Source organism: Oryx dammah, unplaced genomic scaffold (genome assembly GCF_014754425.2).
Source record: "Oryx dammah isolate SB20612 unplaced genomic scaffold, SCBI_Odam_1.1 HiC_scaffold_27, whole genome shotgun sequence".
NCBI classification, from domain to species: domain Eukaryota; kingdom Metazoa; phylum Chordata; class Mammalia; order Artiodactyla; family Bovidae; genus Oryx; species Oryx dammah.
This window is the reverse complement of record NW_024070211.1, coordinates 23,338,058-23,362,020: the sequence shown is the minus strand read 5'-3', so window position 1 is coordinate 23,362,020 and position 23,963 is coordinate 23,338,058. Positions and strand designations below refer to the sequence as shown.

Below are 23,963 nucleotides of genomic sequence, written 5' to 3'. Positions count from 1 at the left end.
AGTGAATATCACTAAAGTGATACTCAGATCCACAGTGACTCCCCTGCTCTCTGTAATGCTCATTACTGCATGAAAGTAGATCCCAGGTTTCCCCAGGCTTGTTCTCCTTGTTTGGTGCCTTTGTGATTTGGCTCAAGGCTATGGTTTTTCCAGTGGTCATGTATGGATGTGAGAGTTGGACTGTGAAGAAAGCTGAGCGCCCAAGAATTGGTGCTTTTGAACTATGGTGTTGGAGAAGACTCTTGAGAGTTTCTTGGACTGCAAGGAGATCCAACCAGTCCATTTTGAAGGAGATCAGCCCTGGGATTTCTTTGGAAGGAATGATGCTAAAGCTGAAACTCCAGTACTTTGGCCACCTCATGCTAAGAGTTGCCTCATTGGAAAAGACTCTGATGCTGGGAGGGATTGGGGGCAGGAGGAGAAGGGGACGACAGAGGATGAGATGGCTGGATGGCATCACTGACTCGACAGACATGAATCTGAGTGAACTCCGGGAGATGGTGATGGACAGGGAGGCCTGGCGTGCTGCGATTCATGGGGTTGCAAGGAGTCAGCCACGACTGAGCGACTGAACTGAACTGAACTGGACTGAACTGAATCGAAACTGGGGCAACTTGACGCCTGGGGTGCTCTGTCTGCTCTTTGCTGTTACTAAAGAGAGTTGGTTCCATCTGAGGAAATTAGGATAGGCAGGAGGAGGAGAGAGAACCTACCAATTGAAGAAAATAACTAACTCACTCCCTTAGAAAATATGACCCTCACTGAATCCATGGAGTCCTAAGTATTTGTGATTGATTTTATTACTGTTCCAAACTCTTCACTCTCTCCCAGTAACAAATTACACATCCATATTTTTTTGGCCAAGTGACTTCACAGTGCCTTCCAGTAAGGTACGTGGAGTACAAATTCTTGCCACACCAACTTTGAGGTTGACCATTATTTGCTTTGGCCAATGGAATGTTAGTGCCTGTAACATGAGCAGGGGCTTTAAATGTGCTGGCGTGGCATCACTGGTCCTCTTGTATCATCAGCCATGAGAACAGCTTCCTCCAAGAAGCCACTGAACTCAGAAAGGCAGACACATGCAGTTGACTTGACCCCAAACCTGCAGGCAGAAGCAGAACAACCCCAGCTTATCTGCAGACTTGTGGCTGAGAATAATAAATGTATGTTATTATAAATCACACAGATTTGGGGTTTTTTTTTTTCAAACTTTAAGCTTTTTATTTTGTACTGGGGTATAGCTGATTACCCAGCTATTGATTACCAGTCTATTGGGTTATAGACTTCCCTGTAGCTCAAATGGTAAAGACTCTGCCTGCGAGGCAGGAGACCAGGGTTCAATCCCTGGGTTGGGAAGTTCCTCTGAAGAAGGGAATAGCAATTCACTCCAGTATTCTTGCCTGGAGAATTCCATGGACAGAGAAGCTTGGTGGGCTACAGCCCGTAGGGTCACAAAGAGTTGGACATGACTGAGCGACTAACACAAAAACATAGCTGATTAACAATATTGTGGTAGTTTCATGTGAACAGTGACGGGACTCAGCCATACATAGACACGCATCAGTTCTCCGCCAAACCCCTCTCCCGTCCAGGCTGGTATAACATTGAGAAGAGTTCCCTGGTTGACACAATAGGTCCTTGTTGGCTATCCATTTTGAATATAGCAATGTGGACATGACCTTTGATTTGGAGTTTTTATGTTATGCCATAAAAACTTGACTCCGACATTTAAAAAACAACCTTTCCAGCAGCATTTCTGATATGTGTCCTATTTTTCAAGGAAAAGTGCTATGGTCTAGTTATGCTTCCCCCCATTTTTCCTAAATCTTACATCAAAGTATTAGGATCAGATTTCTCATTTGTATGATGGCGGGGGGACAGTACTCTTCTAGGCAGCATGTCTACTATAGGAATTCTATCTCATGGATCACACTTAGGACGTTGTCTCAGCAGAAAAATTCAATTTATTTTGAATCTTTTCTCTTCTTTTTCTTGCTAAGAGTAGGTCCTCAATAAATGAAACCAGTTATCTAGCTGCACTGGCCAATAAGGTAGCTGTGAACCACATGTGGCTATTTTAATTATATTTAAATAAGGTAAAATTTCAATTTCTCATTAAGCACGTATGACTAGCAGTCACCATATTGTATAGCACAGTCACAGACCATTTCCATCATTACAGAAAGTTCTACTGGCCAGTGGCTAACTCAGGAGTTTGGAGATTGGGTAATTTATTAATTTTGAAGGTTAGGAGGAGAAAATTCTCTGTGGTTTGATTATATGAGTGTTGGGATGAGAAAATGGAAAGAGAGGGGAAGAGGAAGCAGAACTAAAGATATACTTTATAATCCCCTTTCAGCTCTGGTTTGGAAATAAATAATATTTATAAGCCATCACTTGGTATGCTAGTCTTTTTCATTGTGCTCAGTCTTTATAAAGAGAACTTTAATAGTTCAATTTCATCTAATCTATCAATCTTTTGCTACAGGAGTTTTTAAAAAAAATTTAAGGAATCCTTACCTAACCCTTCATGAAGATGTTATCTAATTTTTCTTTTTCTTTTTTTTTTTTTTTAAAGACAGTGGTATCTATTTATTTGGCTGCTTTGGGTCTTAGCCAGGTTTAGTTGCTGAGGCATGGGGATCTTAGTTCCTCAACCAGGGACTGAACCCACATCCCCTGCATTGGTAGGTGATTTCTTAACCCCTGGACCATCAGGGAAGTCCCTGCCAGATCTTTTAAAAATACTCTTAAGAATACAGTTCAGCAATCACACTTACCAGCAAATGAATATGTGGTTCTTCCAGTGTGTCTCAACAAAACAAGTATATTTCGGTTAATCTCCCAAAGGCAGGAAATGTATCAGTAAGACCACTTGTAAAGTCATGACCTCCAACTCCTCCAAGACAAAGAAATTAAAAGAATGACAGACAAACTCAAGGAGAAAGTGCATTCAGTGCTGATGTTAGCACTCCCAGCCCCAGTTCAGTTGCAGTAGTCCTGGGCATTGTGTTTGTCTGCGCAAGATTTGTCAAGCTGTCCTGGAAAGAACTCAGCAAGCAGAAGGCCACAAAACATAGGCTGAGATCAGCAATTTATCTGAAGTCAAATACAAAGAAACAGCAGGATTCATTAAGAAAGCCAGCTAGAGGTGTATTAGTTCCATTCCAGAGACTTCCAACAGGTTTTCATTTATTTTTACATTTAACATCATTATCAACCTTCATATAAGAAACACGGCAGTCATTTTTCACAGTACTTGGAAAAGAAAATTCTCAGGAGGAACTTTTCAAAGGATTTTTCAGGTCCGTTTTTCTTATAGGAAAGTTTAATATTTGAAGTAATACAATCTATTCTCAAAGTAGATTGAAAAAAAATCTATTTCTTGTTGTTGATACCAATTAGTTGACTTTGTGCTCAGGCTTCCTTCTTTAACAACAGTCTCTGGATCCAGCCATCTGCAGCAGCTCCCTACAAAATATCCATAACTCTGCAGCTAACCCTCTCTCTCTTCCAACCCATGATGCCTAAATCTTACATCAAACTATGAAGGTCAGATTTTTCTAGACTTCTAGAACTTCTACTGTAACATGTTTTCAGCCTCACTGACTGAGGGGCCCTGGTACTTTCTCACTGTTTGGTCTTCCCTTCTTAGTGTCTGTGCCAAGATACATTATTATAATTACTACCTTATATACACCCTTAGGGGCTTCCCAGGTGGCTCAGTGGTAAAGAATCCGCCTGCTAATGCATGAGATACAGGAGACTTGCGTTCGATCCCTGGGTCGGGAAGATCCCCTGAAGGAGGAAATAGCAACTTGCTCCAGTATTCTTGCCTGGAAAATCCTATGGACAGAGGAGCCTGGCGGGCTACAGTCCATGGGGTCACAAACAGTCAGATACGAGTGAGCACACATACATAACACACCCTTAGAGTCCATGCCCACCCTCTGATGTACCTCCTGGAGTAAACCCTGAACAATCTGGTTTTTCCTCCATATCAGCTTTTTCTACAGTGCCCAATGAATGGCTGAGTGGGTCAGCCTCCAGTGGGACTCAACACTGCCCAGCATTTCTACTCTGCTCCTTTCGCTATCAGCTGGGAGCTGGAATCATCCGAAGGCTCATTTATTCACATGTCTTGCAGAAGATTGGGAAGACCAGGCTTCTTCAAAACATGATGGTTGGGTTCCAGGGGTCAACCTTCCAAAAGAAGAGTGAGACAGAGACAGAGAGAAACTGAGACCAAGGCAAGCTAAAGCATCTAGCAACCTAGCACTGGAAGACCATACCGGACAGCTTTATTTTGGGATTTCTCTCCCATGTTAAACTCTCATACAAGGCTTATCTCTTCATAGGTGTAAATATCACATTTGTGTGGATGGCTCCAAAACTGACTCAAGTCCCAGATCTTTACCCTAAGCTTTGACATTGCCACTTGGATGTCTAATAAGTTTTCCAAATATGCCAAGCTCAGAACATAACTCTTGATTTTCCATATCCTCCTCCAGTCTTTCCCATTTAGATAAATGCTGCCATCAAACCAAAATCCTAAGAATCATCCTTGCGTTTTCCGCTTCCCTCAAGTCTTCTCTTGTTGAGAAGTCCTGTGAGTCCTTTAACAAGTCTTGTTGGTTCCACTTACAAAATAACATCTTAGGTTCACCTGCTTCTCCTTATCTGTTCTGTAGTCATGTGAATCTAAAACACTAATATCTTTTATTGGATTTCTGTGTAGCTTCCTAAGTTGTAGCCAGCACCAGGAACAATTACTTTCGCAGATATTGAAGTCTTTTATACCGCATAATCACTCTTACTTCAAATGTCAACTAAAAAAGCACCTGAGACTATGTGAGGTGAAAGCTCCCGGCCTGGATACGCCACTGGCTTCCAGCCATCATGGACTGTGATGACAGGACCCTGGATAAATGATTCTCTGTTATATCATGTTGGCCAAAACTTTTGTTTGGATTTTCCCATACACTGTGAAAGAAAAATCTGAATGAATTTTTTGACCAATACAATACTTGTCTCAAAGAAATTGTATATTATCAGTCAAGAACATTAACCTTGTCTAGAAAAGTATGTTGGATATAGAAAGTGTTGCACCTTTTTCATCTGTTAAACTTAACAATAGTCTTCAAGATGCACAGGTCTTGTCAATAACATATCCATGATTAATAATGTACCCAATAACATACTCAAGTACCCATGATTTAATAATTTATTAAAAATATGGATTGACCTTCTATCAGATGCCAGGCATTGTTCTAGTTGTTGGGGAAACAAGTAAACAGAACTCCTAATAAAGCAAAGGCAGACAATGAAAAATCATAAAATATGTCAGGAGGTGATAAAAAAAAGAGTGAACAAAAATGAAGCAAAATTAGGGAGATGGGAAGTAGCAGAACAGTTGCAGAGCCCTGCACTGTTTTCTTTCCATTGTTCAGGGAAGGCTTCACTGTAAGGAGATGTTTGAGTAGAGAACCGAATGATGCGAAAAAGCAGCTGTATATGTCTCTGAGGAAAAGCGATCCAGGCAGACGGAACAGCAGGTTCAAAGGCCTTGAGGTTGAGATGTGTTTGGCATACTCAAGGAGCTGAGAGAAGGCCGCTGAGGCTAGAGTGGTGCAGCAGAGGGAGGGTGGAAGCAGATGAAGCCAGAGAGGTAGACACTGAACGGTTGTATATGGGGCCTGAGAGAATTTTGGTGGAAGGAGTGGTCTTGTTAGAAGCATATGTCAAAGGTAGAGAGTGCGTGTTATCAGAAACAAAGGTCTGCAGCAGTGAGCGTGTGCGCGATGGAGTTCCCCCTCATCGACCCCGATATCTATGCAATACATGCAAGGCACTTCGCACAATGCCTGCACATAGCAGGTACCCAATAAATGATAGCTGTTATTGTTTTTATCATGTTTGGAGTCAACTGGAAAGGTAGTAGGTTCAAGTCCTAAGTCCAGCATTTATTCTCTTGTCTGGGTGACTTCTAGCCAATCGTTTAATTCCCCTGGACCTCTCTTACCTGGTTTTATTGTGCTAATGAAGAGACTGGTGGGGAAAATGCATGTGAAATGCTTCAAAGAATGCAGGCACATATTAAGGGCTCAATAAACAGTGCTTATTATTATAAAGGAGTTTCTAAGCCCCTCTGTTTGTCGGAACAGCATGGAGATTAGAGGCATTCTAGAGACAGAGTTAATATTATTTTATGAGTATTTCTAGCCCCTCTTTCCCACTATTGTCTTTCTTGCTTGGTTCACATCGCTGCTCACCTGACTCCACCCTGTATCCCCTTTCTCTGCCTTACTTTTCCTTCATTGGAGTGATCAACGATGACATGCCAGATGTCTTCTCCATCATTGTCTTTCTCCAGAAACTAAAAGGTAAGCTCCATGAGGGCAGACACTTTTCTTAATTCACTAAAATGTCTCTAACACCTAAAGTACTGCCCAGTACCTAGTAAAATCCCAATTAACTTTTGATAAATAAATAAATGAAAAGAATATTTCAGGGGAGCTCGTCTAGCCATGAAGAAGAATGGGTAAAACTCCAAATCACATACCTTTGTACTGGAAATCAGAGCATTGAACTTTCTAACATGAGCATTGTTCCTTTACATTACTGTCGCAAACTTTCCGGAACTGAACATTTTGGATTTCAAGTCTGAAAATTTGGAAAGTTCCAGAAGTTAGGCCAATTTACTCTATCAGGAACAAGCACCCAGCCCTATTTCTACTATAGCCCTGGGAGGTCCACTGGGACCTCACTGCCGACCACTCGGTGAGACCAGGTAGCTGAGTTCTGTACATTTCTTCCGTTAGTAACTGCCAAACACACTTTCCTCGACTGACTTGGCTTCTCATTTAAGTCATATTATTTCGACTTGAAATTTCTCCAAAGGGTCATTTCAGACATTTCACTTCCTGAAATTATAGAGATTGTATATTTGAGGCCGTTTGCAGCCCTGTTTTACCCACTGGAGACCGGGCACAGAAAGATGGGCCAGGACTGAGATTTCATGTAGCCATATTTGGTTTAACCATATATTTAATCACCAAATCATATTTGGTTTAATCCGTATGAACTTCACAAGGAACATCTTGCTCATTTCCCCATGGCCAGGACTTATGGAAGCTGTTCTGCAAAATAGCAATTGTATTTTGTTTGTCATTCCTGTATTTTCTTGGGAAAGCATGGCCTAGGGTTATTTTTGCATGGAGTGGCAGGTCTGACTTAAATCTCCACATATACTTCTTGTGGGTAGAGACTTCCTGCCACAAGCAAAAAGAGCAGGTCTCTAACAATTATTATGATAAAAACTTTCACATTGAGGATTTGAGGGTTTTTTTTTTTTTTTTTTCCAGTTATTCTGGTTAACTAGGATACATTAGTGTCTCCCAGTTGGTCAGCTCTCTCTTTTTTATTTCTCCTCTAAGGTTTAAAAGTCAACCCTCAAAAGTCACATCTGCAAATTACCAGTATTTGGGAAATGTCTCTGAAAAAGAAATTTTACGTTTTAATCCCCCCTAAAAGAAAAAGAATGAGCTTATTTTCACTCCTTGTCCTAGTGCAAAAACTCAGCCTAGTTAAATGCTGGTCTTCACGCTGGTGGGATCAGAGAGGTTATTGTGGGGGCCATCTCAAGGTAGCTGTGACTGAAGAATTTAGGCAGGCAAATGGTTGAAGAGCCCAGAAATACTCAGCTCCCTTCCTCTAGGCAAGCTGGATCGGGGTGGGGGGAATGAGATCAGCTTTCCTGAATAGAGATCTAATTTAAATAACGGTGGATTTAAATAATAGGGGGTTCATTTGCTCCCACTAGATGGCGACTGCCAGAAACTGCAAGGTTGAGGTTTGTATTTATAAGAAACCTGGGGGAGGGAGTGCTGATGGTTGCTTCCACTAAAAGAAGCCGTGCGTCCTGGAATAGGAAGCGTGGGCACCCCTTGGGACTGAAAGGTCCAGGGACCTCCTCCTCTCATTAGCCCAGAGAAAGAAGTCATAGGCCGAGGGAATGGTCTTGCCCTGTGGCTGTGATCAGAGAAACCTCCCAACCTTTGGGGGCTGTGCCTTGGGGAAAATGGCGGTGAATGGCCACGGAGGCTTTTAAAAGGTATGCAAGTAAACTGCTACAATGTTGGCAACAGCTCAAGGTGGGAAGAAGGAGGCATACACGACTGTGGCGATGAGAGAGACTTCCTCTGCCACCATACCCCAGAGATGCTGCAGCCAAGTGACCCAAGGACTCAGAAAGGAGAGGAAAGATGGGAGGACCATCACTGAGCTCCTCCCACTCCCACCGGAAGTGTCTCTTTTCCTGTTCCCCAAAGTAGAGTAAAGGCAAAGAATGCTCAAGATAATAGACTTCTATTAGGTTGGCAGGCAGGAAATAATAAAAAAGAGTTTCAGTTAGCCATGAACATGTTGTGTGTGTGTGTGTGTGTGTGTGTGTGTGTGTGAGGCCCTCTCTATGTGACTGAATGATCAAGAGAGACCCATAAAGCAGCTGAGAAGATAAGATTACAGTATCGGACACTCTGGAAAGGTGAAATCACCTTCAGAGAATTCCAGATATTTATGAGGTTCTTCCTAAACAGAAACGACAAGGTACAACTTCAGAAATTGCTCTAGCTCTCAAAACAGATAGCACCCGCCAGCTGAAAGCAAAGCTAGTACCCTGCAGCTGATACTGGAACTTTTATGTTGTTCTAAATTAAATTTGGAGCAAATCAGCGCATGCCACAAGTACTATTATTTGGGCTTACTTGCACTAAATCTGTGTTTATAGGAACATAAAATACATGTTGTTCCTGTCTTCAGATTTTATTATTGACCATGATTTCTAATATGTGCCCATCAACTGCCCTTTTAATCACTGTCAGTCATTCTCTTCTACTGCAGTCAGATTTAAAACAGCAATGATGATTTTAAAATAAGTCCCTTCCAGGGCTCAACTGTATTTAGGGCTAATTAAGAGTAAATAACTGTTCCCAGCAAGCAAGGCAGGATCCAAGCAAATCTTTGACAAATGTAATCTTCCCCTTAGAGAAGCATATTCTTGTCTGCTGCCAGTAAATATTTCCATTACAACCATAAGAAACTCTGCTTCCCACCCCGCCTCCAATTGAGAATGTCACACTGCTTTGATACAAGTGGAGAAAAATAAATACCAGTCAAGACCAGGAAGGAAAACACAAGAAGTATTTAATTAAGAAAAATATATAATTCTCTGTTTCTTTCAGTATATCTCAGGTCCATTTGGTTGCAATCACAAGCTCTTAGCTCCCACTCAAGTCTGACATTTCCCCTAAATCTTCCCACCTCCCTCCACTCCCACACCCTCTGTGATACAATTCTTTCACTATAATTTGAAGGTTACCGTCAACTGCTCCAAGTCAAGGATGCAGAATGGATTAGATCGGACTTCCTGCATTACGAAGGTTCCTCTTGTTTTTCGTCTCCTGGGCTCTCCTGTAATTTCTGCTTGAAGGACTTGTTCAACTTTGCTTTGACTAGGCCTTTTAATTTCCCCTTTCCTCTAAAGATGAGAGTTACCATTACTTTGAAAATTGTAGAGTTTAATGTTTCCTATATTTTCACATCCCATTGGAATTTTCAGTGATTGTTATGAATTTCTTCTAACTGGTTGAAGTTAAAATGAAATGTCTTCCCAGCCTGGGGGAGGAGAAAGAAGTGCATTGAAACATACCTGAGGTCAGAAAAATTGGACTGGTGAGGAAAATAAACTTTGAACTATCTATGTGGAAATATAAGAAATATTTTTTTTAATTTTTATTCTGATTTATAGAAATTTAAGAAAATTATATTATGAAATATAGAGTTGAAACAAATTATCATGGCAAAGAAACAAACAAGGGTATAGTTTTTAAAAAATGCAAACACATATCATTATTAACCACTAGAACAAAATGATCCTCTACTCAATAGCAATATGTATTGATCAATGAGACGATCACAGATACTTGCCAACAGTGGCCCATTCTGGAAACTATAAAGAAGAGATGGAGAGCTAAGAGAAATTATTCAATGAGGAACAGAGGAAACACTATTGTTTCTTGGCATGTAAGAAAACCAAAAACTATAGACATTTGAAGAAGTACAGTTAGTTGTTTAGAGTAGTATATTTGTTTGGTAGTGATATGACAAAATATCACTGGATAGGTGGCTTAAACGAAATAAGTTCACAGTTCTGGAGGCTGGAAGTCCAAGATAAAGGTGCTGGCAGGGGTGGTTTCTCTTGAGGCCTCTCTCCCTGACTTACCAACGGTTGCCGTCTTGCCATGTTTTCACATGGTGTTTCCTTGGTGTGCTCACAACTGTGGTATCTCTGTGTGTACACAGATTTCCTTTGTTTACCAGTCAGACTGGGCTTCCCTGGTGGCTCAGCTGGTAAAGAATCCACCTGCAATGTGGGAAACCTGGATTTGATTCCTGGGTTGGGAAGATCCCCTGGAGAAGGGAAAGGCTACACACTCCAGTATTCTGGCCTGGAGAATTCCATGGACTGTAAAGTCCATGGGGTCACAAAGAGTCGGACACAATGGAGTGACCTTCACTCACCAGTCAGATTGGATTGGTTATCACTCTAAAGACCTCATTTTAATTTTCCTCTTTCAAGTTTCCATTTCCAAATATAATTACATTCTGATTACTGGGGATTAAGGCTTCTATGTTGGAGAAGGCAATGGCACCCCACTCCAGTACTCTTGCCTGGAAAATCCCATGGACGGAGGAGCCTGGTAGGCTGCAGTCCATGGGGTCACTAGGAGTCAGACACAACTGAGTGACTTCCCTTTCACTTTCACTTTCATGCACTGGAGAAGGAAATGGCAACCCACTCCAGTGTTCTTGCCTGGAGAATCCCAGGGACGGGGGAGCCTGGTGGGCTGCCGTCTATGGGGTCGCACAGAGTCAGACACGACTGAAGTGACGCAGCAGCAGCAGCAGCAGCAGCAGGGCTTCTATGTACAAAGTTTGGAGGGATACACTCAGTCCATAACAGATGAAAAGGCATTTTTAACGGCAGTTGAAGTCATCAGGGCTCTGCTGGAGGTCAGGGTGGGAAACAAACAGAATGCAGTATTGGACAATTAACTGGGTCCCACTTCCCTCCAATGTCAAAAAGGAAACATCAATTTTTTTATTAGATGAATGATCTTTTTTTTTTTTTTCTGATTGGGAGTAAACTAGGCCATACGGAATGTAGAAAGATTACAAAAGCATGTGTAACACTTTATTAGAAATTTAATTCAAAACAACTTTCTTCTGTAAGGTTTGATAATCATAAAGCACAGATTACATTTAAAAGGTATACAATAGTTTTAAACATGGCAAGGGGCAGAGTAAAACTTTTGATGATGGGAGAATAAAAATGACCAAAAAAATTTAGAACACAGTGCCCAGAGTAATGCTTTTTAAACTGTTCAAAAAATAGAATTCCTTCACAGACTTAGAGAATGAACTTATGGTTGCCAGGGGAAAGTATGGGGGGCAAGGGATAGTTAAGGAGTTTGGGATGGACACGCATACACTGCTATATTTAAAATGGATAACCAGCAGGAAACTATTGTAAGCAGAGGGAACTCTGCTCAATGTTCTGTGGCAGCCTGGATGGGAGGGGAGTTTGGAGGAGAATGGATACATGTATATGTTTGACTGAGTCCCTTCACTGATCACCTGAGACTATCACAATGTTTGCTGATCAGCTATACTTCAATACAAAATAAAAAGTTTTTTTTTTAATGTAAGTCTTACATCTAGGAGAGTGAATCCCTGGCTGGAAGAGGAGAGGGAAGTGGATAACTGTGTTTTATCACTAAAATGTGTTGAAACTTTATATTCTCTTCTATATTTCTTACTGAAAACAGTGCTACTCTTGTCCCCCCAACTCTTCAAGATAATTCATGTCCCAACAAGATATATCACTTTTGTTGTGTAGCTTTGCCTGACCCTTTACAGTTCCATACTGGAATTATTTGTGCCCTAGTTTGAGAATCCAGACCATAGGGTCTTAATTGCCCTCTCATAAAACAAAGTAGCCCTCTGGACAAAAGGTTTGACACACGTCTTCACTAAGTTTTAATTACCAGACTTGCTCCAGGCATACTTTGAGTAAAGTTTAGTGTCCAGGACAGAAAAAAAACAGAATCTCTCTTTCTCATCTTAAGGCAGCCTCTCTGCAAATCTCCCTGATCATTCCAAGAGCTCCTACTTTTTTTTTTTTTTTTTTGTAGTTAATATATATTGAATGGAAAAACTGCACAATGTTAAGTTTTATTTGGGGCAGAATGAAGACTATAGCCTGGAAGGCATCATTTCAGACATTTTTGAGAAATCGCTCCAAACAGGTAGAGGGAGAAGTTGATACATATGACATTTTGGTGAAGAGGGAGTACTTGCTATCAAGCATACATTTTTGCGGAACGTTGATATTATTCTTGTGAAGTTTACTCGTAGTCCTGAGAGGCAGACATTACCATGAATGAGGTCAGTGCTTTTCTAGATATGAGAAGATGCAAGAACTGAATTCATAAAATCTCCTGAAAATATCTAAATATCTAAAGACCTATTCTGCCAGTTTTCCCAGAGCACAGTGCCTCCTTCCTGATCTCCACCTTGAACTCCTTTCAGTTCAGTTCAGTTCAGTTCAGTTCAGTCACTCAGTCGTGTCCGACTCTTTGCCACCCCATGAACTGCAGCACGCCGGGCCTCCCTGTCCATCACCAACTCTCAGAGTTCACCCAAACTCATGTCCATCGAGTCGATGATGCCATCCAGCCATCTCATCCTCTGTTGTCCCCTCCTCCTCCTGCCCCCAATCCCTCCCAACATCAGAGTCTTTTCCAATGAGTCAACTCTTTGCATCAGGTGGCCAAAGTACTGGAGTTTCAGCTTTAGCATCATTCCTTCCAAAGAACATCCAGGACTGATCTCCTTTAGAATGGACTAGTTGGATCTCCTTGCAGTCCAAGGGACTCTCAAGAGTCTTCTCCAACACCACACTTCAAAAGCATCAATTCTTTGGCTCTCAGCTTTCTTCACAGTCCAACTCTCACATCCATACATGACCACAGGAAAAACCATAGCCTTGACTAGACAGACCTTTGTTGGCAAAGTAATGTCTCTGCTTTTGAATATGCTATCTAGGTTGGTCATAATTTTTCTTCCAAGGAGTAAGCATCTTTTAATTTCATGGCTGCAGTCACCATCTGCAATGATTTTGGAGCCCAAACAAAGTCTGACACTGTTTCCACTGTTTCCTCTGTTTCCCCATCTATTTCCCATGAAGTGATGGGACCAGATGCCATGATCTTCGTTTTCTGATTGTTCAGCTTTAGGCCAACTTTTTCTCTCCTCTTTCACTTTCATCAAGAGGCTTTTTAGTTCCTCTTCACTTTCTGCCATAAGGGTGGTGTCATCTGCATATCTGAGGTGATTGATATTTCTCCTGGCAATCTTGATTCCAGCTTGTGCTTCTTCCAGCCCAGCGTTTCTCATGATGTACTCTGCAGAGAAGTTAAATAAGCAGGGTGACAATATACAGGCTTGACGCACTCCTTTTCCTATTTGGAACCAGTCTGTTGTTCCATGTCCAGTTCTAACTATTGCTTCCTGACCTGCATATAGGTTTCTCAAGAGGCAGGTCAGGTGGTCTGGTATTCCCATCTCTTTCAGAATTTTCCACAGTTTATTGTAATCCACATAGTCAAAGGCTTTGGCATAGTCAATTAAAGCAGAAGTAGATGTTTTTCTGGAACTCTCTTGCTTTTTCCATGATCCAGTGAATGTTGGCAATCTGATCTCTGGTTCCTCTGCCTTTTCTAAAACCAGCTTGAACATCTGGAAGTTCATGGTTCACGTATTGCTGAAGCCTGGCTTGGAGAATTTTGAGCATTACTTTACTAGCATGTGAACTCCTTTCAGGGAGTGTTAAAGATCAGAGGCTGCAGTGGCTCATGATTTAATCCTTGGAGAGGTGGATGGTAAGTGCCAATTTTTAGTTGGAATGTAACAGTTATCTATTTCTACAATTATGCTACATAAGACCCCATAAAATCTCAGCAGCAAGAAATTAAACATTGATTTTCACTCCTGACTCTGAGTTGGCTGAGCAGTTCTGCTGATCTTGGCTGGGCTTGGTTAGGCAGTTCTTATCTTGGCTGGGGGTCACTTACATATCTGGCAATCAACTAAAATTTTTAGTTAATGCAAGGAGGTCTTGGCTAGGGTGATTGGCTTTGCTTCACAGTCTTTCATCCTCCAAGAAGCTAGCCCAGGCTTGTTCTCATGGTTCACGCAAGAAAGAGTATGAAAGACCCCAGAAGGCCCCAGTATGGAGGTGAGGCCTCATTCTATTGGCCAGAGTAAGGCAAAAGGGCAGCTCAGATTCAAGGGATGGGAGGATAGATTATACATTTGATGGGAGAAATGACAAAGTCACATGGCAAAAAGCAAGAGAGATTCATGGAGGGTGGGAGAATTGAGACATTTTATCAATCAATTTACCACAAGGAGGCATTCTTTTCTTTTTTTTTAAATTTATTTATCTATTTGTCTGCCCCAGTCTTAGTTGCTGCATGTGGGATCCAGTTTCCTCACCTAGGATCAAACCTGGGCCCCCTCAGCTGGGAGAGTGGAGTCCCAGCCACACACCAGGGAAGTCCCCACAAGGAAGCATTCTGAGTCATCTTTTTTATAAGCAAAACTCTGTATTCAAATACTGTTTTCCCACACTGCTTACTTGCAGAATCCAGGGAATCTTACTGAAACCTGAAATGGAATATTGATATGAAAAGATTTTAAGCCCTACTTCAACATCAGTTTTAGCCACTTACACATTCTTTTTGTTGGGAGAAGGTGGGGAAGTGTATATCTTCCCTAATAATGACTTTTCTGAAGTCTGGTGGTTGATTGGTGATGAGCTTGCTCAGTCCTTGATAGAGTCATGATAAATTTATTAGATTTGTAACAATCTGGCATCTGTTTGAGCAAAAACTTCAATCATGCAGAGAAAGAAGATAGTCAAAAATGTGGAGGAGAAAAAATGTGTAAGTTGGTATTGCTTAAATGTATAGAGGAAAAATAAATTCTATTTTTGAAGCCAGTTCAAGAAACTTCAGTAATTATGAGCCAGATTTATAGCCCGTAAAATGTAGTTTTTTCACAGAGTCACATCTCACAGTCAAAAGAGAATATATGAGAAGCTTAGCCCTTCATTTTTAAAGTGTATATCATTTTCCTGCTCAGATATTTGTTGTTCAGTCACTAAGTCATGTCCAACTCTTTGCAACACCACGAACTGCAGCACACGTGGCTTCCCTGTCCTTCACTATCTCCTGGAGTTTGCTCAAATTCATGTCCATTAAGTCATTGATGCTATCTAACCATCTCATCCTCTGTCTCCCCCTTCTCCTCTTGCCCTTAATCTTTCCCAGCATCAGCATCTTTTCTAAAGAGTCGACTCTTCACATCAGGTAGCCAAAGTATTGAAACTTCAGCTTTACCATTAGTCCTTCCAGAGAATATTCAGGGTTGATTTCCTTTGGGATTGACTGGTTTGATCTCATTGCTGTCCAAGGACTCTCAAGACTCCTCCAGCACCACAATTTGAAAACATCAGTTTTTGGTGCTCAGCCTTCTTTAAGGTCTAACTCTCAGATATTCTCTTTTTCTGTGACTCAAGATGAATATGAGGGAAGAAAGAGGACTCACATAGTTTCAGGAAGAGCCATGCAAGGTGAACTTTAGAGTATAGGGTGAAGAGATATGGGAGCTATACAGATTGGGCACTGTGATAGGCTGACTACCTCATTTCATCTCCACCATAATATTGTGGGATAAGCATTAGCAGCCCTTGATTTTATAGATGCGATCTTCCCAGGTGGCTCAGTGGTGAAGAACCTGCCTGCAATGCAGTAAACTCGGGTTCAAACCCTGGGTTGGGAAGTTCCCCTGGAGAAGGGAATGACAACCCACTCCAGTATGCTTGCCTGGAGATCCCATGGACAGAGGAGTCTGGCGGGCTGCAGTCCATGGGGTCACAAAGAGTTGGACACACATGCACACAGTTTTATAGATGAGGAAGCTGAGGTTCAGAAAAGACTGACAACTTGCCCAAATTCACACAACTAGTGAGAGCAAAAGCCAAGAATTGAACCCTCATCTGCAGATTTCTTTCTTTTTTTTTTTTTCTGGTTGATTTTCCCAGTATAACTTCCATCTTGAAGGACCTCACTTTTGCAGTTTGAAAATTTGAAAAGCACCAAGGTGGTTTTCGTGGCTTCCCAGGTGACTCAGTGGTAAAGAATCCACCTGCCAATGCAGGAGACACAAGAGACCCAGGTTTGATCCTTGGGTTAGGAAGATCCCATGGAGAAGGGAATGGTAACTCACTCCAGTATTCTTGCCTGGAAAATTCCATGGACAGAGAAGCCTGGTAGACTATAGGCCATGGGGTTGCAAAGAGTTGGATTCAACTGAGCACACACCCTCAAGAATGTAAAGCTGGTTTTTGTTCTTTGGGATTTTTTTTCCTCAAAGAGCAAGAAAGCCGATTTAATGCCACATGAATGATTACCTGCTGTTTTGTTCAGGGTCTTCCCTGGAGTGATCTTTGAAAACTAAAGGCAAAGAGACTGATCCTCAGGGGAAGAGTCGGCAGAAATGATAAACACAAGCGATGCAGCCCCCCCTCCCCCTCCCCCCCCAGATTTTACAAATTTGAGAAAGATCTTTGCTCCAGGTCAGAGAGGGGTGACAGTCAGCCACTAGACGTAGGCCCAGGGCTCTGTTGCCAGAGTCGCCCCCTGCCAGCATGGAGAGGTAATTCTTGGGAACGTCAGGACTCATTCATCTCACATGCATTCTCAGACAGTTAGGATAAACAATTTTCAGATGCATTTCCTGTTAGCTTAAAAAATTTTTAATGGTACTGGTCAAATGGTATTTGAAAATTCCCTTTTTGTGTTTCTTTAAAAAAGCACTTTCTTTTGCAAGAGGTTTCCTGGATGTGATATCATCTTAATTATTCCTTGACCGATTTTATCACCAACCACTTCAAATCTGGACAATTTACTCAGCTTTACTAGATGGTTAGGGTCACCATGGGACTGTCCAAAATAGTGAGGACAGGAACGTTTCAACTTCATGGTTCTACAGTTGGAGAAATGCGTGACCTGTCTATTTAATGAACGTTTACCACAAAGCTCGGAGACAGAAATAACTGGTTGTGGAGTTATGAAGAATATTTATATAGTGAAGAAATATCTAAATATTTATAAGAAAATATGTGACCAGAAATGTGAAGGGAAATAATGAACTGACAGCTCATTCTTACTCTGAGCTCTTTAGAGAAAACTGTTCATAATTGCTGCAAAAGTTGACACCTCCAAAATTCTCTCTTGGTTCCCTGAGTAGAGTTCAGGGTTTAGCCCTTTCCATTTTTTTGATCTGGCTTTTCTAGATGATTCTCAACCAGAGGAAGCACTGCAACCCCTCTCTAGGCTTCCCATAGAGGGTACAGACAGAGAAAAAGTTGAACCCAGATTTATACAGATCTGCTTTTCTAGAAGATTCTTGCCTTAAAAATGAGAGAGAAATGTTAGCATTTTGCTGATAAATTGCTTGAGACGATGGTGAATCATTCCTAGAAAAGAATAAGGAAATAAACATTCAATATTGAAAGCTTCCTTGGTGGCTTGGTGGTAAAGAATCCTCCTGCCAATGCAGGAGACTAGGGTTCGATCCCTGGGTTGGGAAGATCCCCTGGAGAAGAAAATGGCAACTCACTCCAGTATTCTTGGTTGAGAGATCCCATGGACAGAGGAGCCTGGCGAGCTGCAGTCCATGGGGTCACAAGAGTCGGACAGAACTTACAACTAAACAGTAACAATTGAAGTTCAAAGCTATTGTTCCAGAACTTATTGTGAAAATGACATTTGCTATAGATAAAGTCTACTTAATACAGCAGAGACTCCTATCGTGAGAATTGTTTCAGTCTCATGAAATATGGCTGTTGCTTTCTAAAGAACATGAGGTAGAGTTCAGCACCTCTGGCCATAGTGGCTAGTTATTGGTGTATGTATCCCAGGTTCTAGAATGCCACTTTGTCAAAAGCAAATACTGGCTGACCCCACCCATGGACAGGACTCAAGAGCCCTCAGCAGTCCATGGAGGTGCCACTCATGACCTTACCAGCATGAGGACGAGGAGGGCAAGCTACACTATCTAGGCATGGTCAAGGGATGGCTTAAGGAGATTTCCCCGCAGTCCAGAGGTTGAGGCTCCATGCTTCTACTGCAGGGGGCAGAGGTTCAATCCCTGGTCAGGAAACTAAGATCTCACAGGCTATGTGGTTCAGCCACACACACACACACACACACACACACACACACACAAAGAAAAAATGTATTATGTTTACCAGGCTTTGGAATCCTTAAAATCCCATGGACAGAGGAGCCTGGTAGGCTGCAGTCCATGGCGTCACTAGGAGTCGGACACAACTAAGCGACTTCACTTTCACTTTTCACTTTCATGCATTGGGGAAAGAAATGGCAACCCACTCCAGTGTTCTTGCCTGGAGAATCCCAGGGACAGGGGAGCCTGGTGGTCTGCCGTCTATGGGGTCACACAGAGTCGGACACGACTGAAGTGACTTAGCAGCAGCAGCAGCAGCCTGGTAGACCTGGAAATCAGCCCCCTCCTGACCTAACCTAATAAACCCAGGGCAAGATTACAAATGCATTGCTGTTTCACTGATGCAGGAGTAGGTAGAAAAAGAACAAGGCATGACATCTTGGCAATCTTTAAGGTCAAATTGAAGTCAGCCCTGTAGCTGCCAAGTGACTGTTAATTGTCTGAGTTAGAAGAATATCACTTCCTTTCTGGATGTGAGGTTGATTTAGCTTTATCGCCTCTTTATTGATCATCAGGGTTGATCTGGCTCACCTGGCTAGTGAGTCAACCCTAACGAGATTTCTCGATTCTGTAACGCCCTGTCCTTACCCAGACACATTCTTGTCTAACCCTGCCAGGATATGAGGCTATTCTTTCTCTTCGCACTCTCACTTCTATACAAATGTTCCCCGAGATCAACCAGGGTCTTTGAGCCACATTTTGACTCTGAATGGCTATGATTTATTTTTATAATAAGGAGGAGGAGTGAGTTACTACGTGCTTTTCTAAAATTTGAAAGAAAACTTTCTTACCTAGAGGGCTGATGACTTGGGTTTCAGTTCCCCCTTTTGTTCTGAATACTCTCCTTAACGAATAACCCAGAAAAACCATCCTTAGTCATCCACAATGAAATGTGTGAAAATCATAAACTTGTCTGAATTGCCTTGCTGGTAAGGACAGAACCAACCAGAAGTCAGTGACAGGCAACCATTGAAAGATAGTAACCCTCACCTTCAAGTAAACTTGAAAAGCTTGTTTTAATGTTAGAACAGAAGAGTATCAGGGATAACACCAGAAAAAAATGGAATAAAAGAAACAGTACAGGTATGGGAGGGGGGAAGCAGGAAAAAAAGAGTGAGTTTTTTGAAAGCTTGATATTATCATTTACATATTTTTTGATTTCCATATTTTTATAAAATTCAATTCAACAGGTTTTGCTGTATGCTAGACAGTTTGCTGAACTCAGGAGAAAGAATTCATGAGTAACATCAAGTCTGTCTCCTAGAATAATCATGGTAAACATGGTCAACTTTCAATAAATGTCAGTTCTCGTTTTCCTTCTAGTGACAGAAATTCTGAATTAATGAATATTTATTGTGATTACTAACAGTTTTAAAACAAATGTACAGTGACAAAGATGGCTAGCTCTCCCCTGAAATACATTCTCATTTTCTTTGCCCAGATACCATTAATAGACTATAGTTCCCAGTCTCCTTTGCAAATGTGACCATGTGATTAAGTTCTAGCCAGTGGCATGTGATCAGAAGTAATCAGTTGCTATGATCAGAGTTACTTCTCAGCTAAGGATTTTAAGTTAGTGGCTGTATCTTTTGCATGCCCAATTTTTTGGTTATCACAGCCTGTAGACTAGCTTGGTCTTTATCTATTTTACATGCTATAAATGACTCAATGGACATGAGTTTGAGCAATCTCCAGGAGCTGGTGATGGACAGGGAAACATGGCATGTTGCAGCCCATGGGGTCAGAAAGAGTGGGCATGACCAAGCAATTGAACTGAACGGACTGAAATGAGTGAGGTCATTTTCACTCTTCTGAGGTAAGACCCATCTTTGAAGAATTTTTATACAAGAGCATGGAAATGATCCAATTGGCTACAAGTAAAACTGAGCATTTATAAAATGAAGATCATGGCATCTAGTCCCATAGCTTCGTGGCAAATAGATGGGAGAAAAGTGGAAACAGTGACAGATTTTATTTACTTGGGCTCCAAAATCAATGTGGATGGTGACTACAGCCATGAAATTAAAAGACATTTGCTTCTTGGAAGAAAAACTATGACAAACATACAAAGCATATTAAATACCAGAGACATCACTTTCCCAACAAAGGTCCATATAGTTAGAGCTATGGTTTTTCCAGTAGTCATGTATGGATGTGAGAGTTGAACCATAAAGAAGTCTGAGCACCAAAGAGTTGATACTTTTGAACTGAACTGTGGAGTTGGAGAAGGGTCTTAAGAGTCCCTTGGACAAGGAGATCAAACCAATCAATCTTAAATGAAATCTACCCTGAATGTTCATTGGAAGGACTGATGCTGAGGATGAAGCTCCAATACTTTGGCCTCTTGATACAAAGAGCCAACTCATTGGAAAAGATCCTCATGCTGGGAAAAACTGAAGCAAAAGGAGAAGAGGGCAGCAGAGGATGAGATGGTTGGATGGCATCACCAACTCAATGGACATGAGTGTGAGAAAACTCCAGGAGATAGTGAAGGTCAGGGAAATCTGGTGTGCTGCAATCCATGGGATCACAAAGAGTCAGACACAACTGAGTGACTGAACAACAGAATCTTCCTGGTGACAGGAAGGAGATGGGCAAGGGCAAGACCATAGGGCAAGGACACCAGTCAGCAGGCTGTTGCAGGAATTCAGGTGAGAATGCTGTGAGTCCGAATTTAACAGTGCCACTGAGTGTGAGGAAAGGGGAATGATTAACTATTATATTTTTCAGCCTCACTAGCTAAGGCATATGCAGGTGGATAGGGTTAGGAAATGTGTTTGTGACTCAGGGACACAGTCATGAAGGAAGACTTCTACTCCTTTCCCACTGCCTGTCCTCCTCCAGCTCCTCACCTCCTGACACTTACTATATTTTCCATTTTCAAGTGTCAGGAGTGCATATACAAAGAAATCAATGTTAGTGAAAATTCCAAGTCCTATAATTGCTCTCTGGAGAAGGCAATGGCACCCCACTCCAGTACTCTTGCCTGGCGAATCCCATGGACTGAGGAGCCTGGTAGGCTACAGTCCGTGGGGTTGCTAGGAGTCGGACTGAGCGACTTCACATTCACTTTTCACTTTCATGCCTTGGAGAAGGATATGGCAACCCACTCCAATATTCTTGTCTGGAGAATCCCAGGGACAGAGGAGCCTGTTGGGGTCGCACAGAGTCGGACACGACTGATGCGACTTAGCAAGTAAGCAAGCAAGCAATAATTGCTCTCCATATCCAAACCATATTCAAATACCACTAAAAACTATTTGTAAAAATGGCTTTAGTCAGCAGCTCTGTGACAAGCCAGTTGAAGGAATCTTACCAGAGAAAAATATTAATAAATAGAAAGCACACAAAGAGAACGCATATAAGGCAGGTTCAGTCTAGGATTGCGGAAAGCAGAAAAGAAAAAGATAAGGAGGAAAATATTTACACACATAATTTATAAAATATTTTGTGATGAAAGGAAAATGTGTAATTTGCAATGAAACACAAATTGCAAAAGTTTTAGGAATCAGGTCCTGCACCAGAAAACAGCAAAGGGCTCTGATGACCTAAATCAGTGCCAGGATAGAGTAGAGATACATCTGTATCCTTGATCTTAACTAGGTAATTTATACCTTTACAGTAATCCACTATAGCAAAGCCTGCCAGCATTGTCAGTCTGAACCTCAGAAACCGACCTTGGCTTTATAATATGTTTTTCTGAGATGAAATTGGTGGGGGGTGCCTTTGCAAAAGTTCAGAAATACCTTGTATCCCAATAAGCAGTTTCAGCATCTTTCCTTCAACCTCACTTTCAGCTACACGAATACACTCCAACCTTAGCTATCTACTAACACTCTTAGCACTTAATATTTGATTGATTTATGAATGCAGAATTAGCTATTCAAACTTTAAAGAACAACTCCAAGTCCAGTGTATAACTCTCTAACAAAATTGATTTAAGAAAGAAACAAACTATTTTGGCAGTCTGAAAGGTCTAGTTTTGACTATACAGAAAGGAAAGTTTAAAAAAAGAAACCCACTTTTCTGTCTCATAGAAAAATGGTCTATTTTTTGAAGATAAAATGTACAGTCAGATTAAGGAAGAGAAATATCAGCCAATAGAAACAGCAATGAGAATTAGTTACACATCCTGGAAAAATAAGATTGAGCCCAGCTATGTTGATATTACTCAGTAAGATTGGACACCAGAACTGGCAAGAACACTTCTTATTCAACTATTTTATGGAAATCCCATGAAAATAATTGAAAACAGAACCATTAAATTGCTTCACCAGAGAGAATGCACATTCCTTCTCTTCTACCTTCAACATTGTACAAATCTATATAAAGGGCTTGAAAGGAGAATATATTTTAAAAATCCTCAATATTTGGAACGATATGGAAGTTAACTGTGATGAAAGGTTTTATAGAGCAGAATTTTCCCCACTGACTTTCTTCTCAGAATGGAATGAATATAGTCTACTGCTTCAAAACAGAAATGACTTTCAAAAGGAAATAAAAACTGAACCTGAGAATGTAACACATCTTCGCTATAGGATACATTTAAAGTAAATTAAATTAGTTGTGTTCACAATAACACAAAAATATATAAGCCAAAAGTGAAAATGGCAGAAATGTGGAGTCATTGTGTGACGGTGTAAGGTTTCAGGCTGCGGCATATGCAAACCACCTAAGGCTCAAGAATGCGATCCTGATTCCTATGGACACAAGTTTGTCCCAGTTCCAGTTTCTACATTATGACTTTTTAAAGCTTGCTGTCACTTACTCACCTCTACCAACTCAGCTTGCATTGAATTTAGTGCTGAGTGATCACTACATTGGTCAGGACTAAGTTATTAGCCTAAGTGAATGACGCACTGTGCAGCGATGCTGGTTTACCAGGGTGCTACATTAGGGTGTGATCAGTAAACCTTTTGCTCTGTGTGTGTGTGTGTGTGTGTGTGTATGTGTGTGTGTGCATGCGCACGCACGTGCGCTCAGTCACTCCGTCATGTCCAACTCTTTGCAAGCCCATAGACCACAGCCTGCCAGTTTCCTCCATCCATGGAATTTTCCAGGCAAGAAGACGGAAACCAGCCTCAATATAGACACTAAGACTAAACACCAAGAAAAGTTACAGCACTTTAATATTGTAATATCTAAGCATGGGCTTCAGGTAGAAGTACTTTGTTTTGTTGTTTTTCTTTCTTTAAAATAATGAACCATTTATTTATTCCTGGATGACATAATGAAGTACTTAAAACCAGTCAAAGGAACAATATTTCTGAGTTTAATCTTAAATCTTTCTTCCTAGCTGTGTGATTTTGATGATGATTTTTCAGTATTCCTATGCCTTAGCTTTCATCACATTTCACGTGAATTAAGTGTATTAATATATACAAAGCAATTGTAACAGTGCTTAATCCTTTATAAGGACTAAAAGGAATTGACTCATTATCCTGTTTTGCTTTTATTTTAATCTACTGCCTATTATATTCACTAATATCAGCTCTGCTCTAAGGATTAATTTAAAAAAATAAATT

The 23,963-nt window shown here is 41.2% G+C and overlaps 1 long non-coding RNA gene across 1 annotated transcript; it reads left to right on the top strand.

Annotated features, from left to right (window-relative positions):
* Positions 1-482: 482 nt before the first annotated feature.
* On the top strand, positions 483-17,914 carry LOC120854457. Its single transcript, XR_005718993.1, has 3 exons — positions 483-522; positions 17,112-17,114; positions 17,860-17,914. It is a non-coding gene; the product is annotated as an uncharacterized LOC120854457 (long non-coding RNA).
* The last annotated feature ends 6,049 nt before the right edge of the window (positions 17,915-23,963 follow it).